General features: G+C 37.5%; 1 pseudogene; it reads right to left on the bottom strand.

Annotated features, from left to right (window-relative positions):
- Positions 1-327: 327 nt before the first annotated feature.
- Positions 328-745, bottom strand: LOC110310013 (large ribosomal subunit protein mL42-like; annotated as a pseudogene).
- Between the last annotated feature and the right edge of the window lie 482 nt (positions 746-1,227).

Below are 1,227 nucleotides of genomic sequence, written 5' to 3'. Positions count from 1 at the left end.
GTCTTTACATTCCTCTATTATACTATATTTTGTTGTGTATGCCTTTACAAGTTTCAGTGTTCGTCCATCATTCCCATATGTTAGCAAGAATTCATTATTTAATATGAGCTATGATTTATTGATATTAATTATGTTAGCAACATGACTTTTATTGAACACTTATTTTGTTCTAACTTTGTTTTCATTTCTTTTTTCTTTCTTTTTACATGAAAGGATATTTTTATTATTTTCCTACGTACCGTCTTAATGAATACAACATGCACATTTTCCCAGCTGGCAATAAGACACAAAGCAAAATTTGCTTGATGCTGGGAGAATCAAGAGCAGTCACCTGTGTTTGGGAGGATTCGGTTACTTACGACATCTGTGATACTGTCTGTGCAGGTACCAGCGATGCTTTGTAGTGAAGAACACCTCGCTGAGTTGTTCTATCCTGGGTCCTTGCTCAAGCCGTTTCTGTTTTCCTTCTAATATGGTTTTTCAACACTTATTCATGTGTTTCCTCCTTATAGAAAAGACCTGGTTGAGGGATAGGTTCATAGGGGATGTCCACAGAAGGGTGGTGGTAGCACACAATTGTCTTGCGGTCAGATGTCAAAGCAAACTCTACCTTGCAATTGTAGTCATCTGGAATAGAAGAATATGTAGACTTGTGACAAACACTAGATAAAGGTCCATTTTGGATTGGAAATAAATGCTTCCAGATACGTCTGTTTGATATAGCCAATTTTATTGCCATCATCATGATCCTTAGTGAGTGATTTGAAAAAACAGACAAACAAACAAACAAACAAAAATGGTATTATGAAAAGAAACTACCTCAAAAACCTGTCACACAGATTTTCGTTCCATGTGCCTGCCATTTTGCTTCAACCCGGGTCCACCTAATTTTGTTTTCTAATCTCTTCATATTTTTCACAAAGAGGAATTAGTGTTTTACCGATGTGAAAAGTGATCCAAAAGCTTAGGTGACAAGTTCAAAGACGAGTTAAAGGGTGATGGATGGCACAATCTGGAATAGTCCGTCTGTATTCGGTGCCTGTAATCTCAGACTGTACAGCTATTTCCCTATGACTTCAGTTACAGGGCACCCATTTGGCCCAGTTGTCTTCCTTATGCTGCCAAAATTACGGTTTCATTAGTAAAATAATTGTTTTGTCGATGGTCCATGAGAAAGTGCCTCCAAATACGAAATCTTGTAGTGATATTCGTTCCTAAGGGAAGGTG

This window comes from Mus caroli, unplaced genomic scaffold, assembly GCF_978045245.1.
Source record: "Mus caroli unplaced genomic scaffold, Mus_caroli_1 scaffold_16, whole genome shotgun sequence".
NCBI lineage: Eukaryota > Metazoa > Chordata > Mammalia > Rodentia > Muridae > Mus > Mus caroli.
The sequence above is the reverse complement of the archived record's forward strand: the minus strand, read 5'-3'. Positions and strand labels throughout refer to the sequence as shown.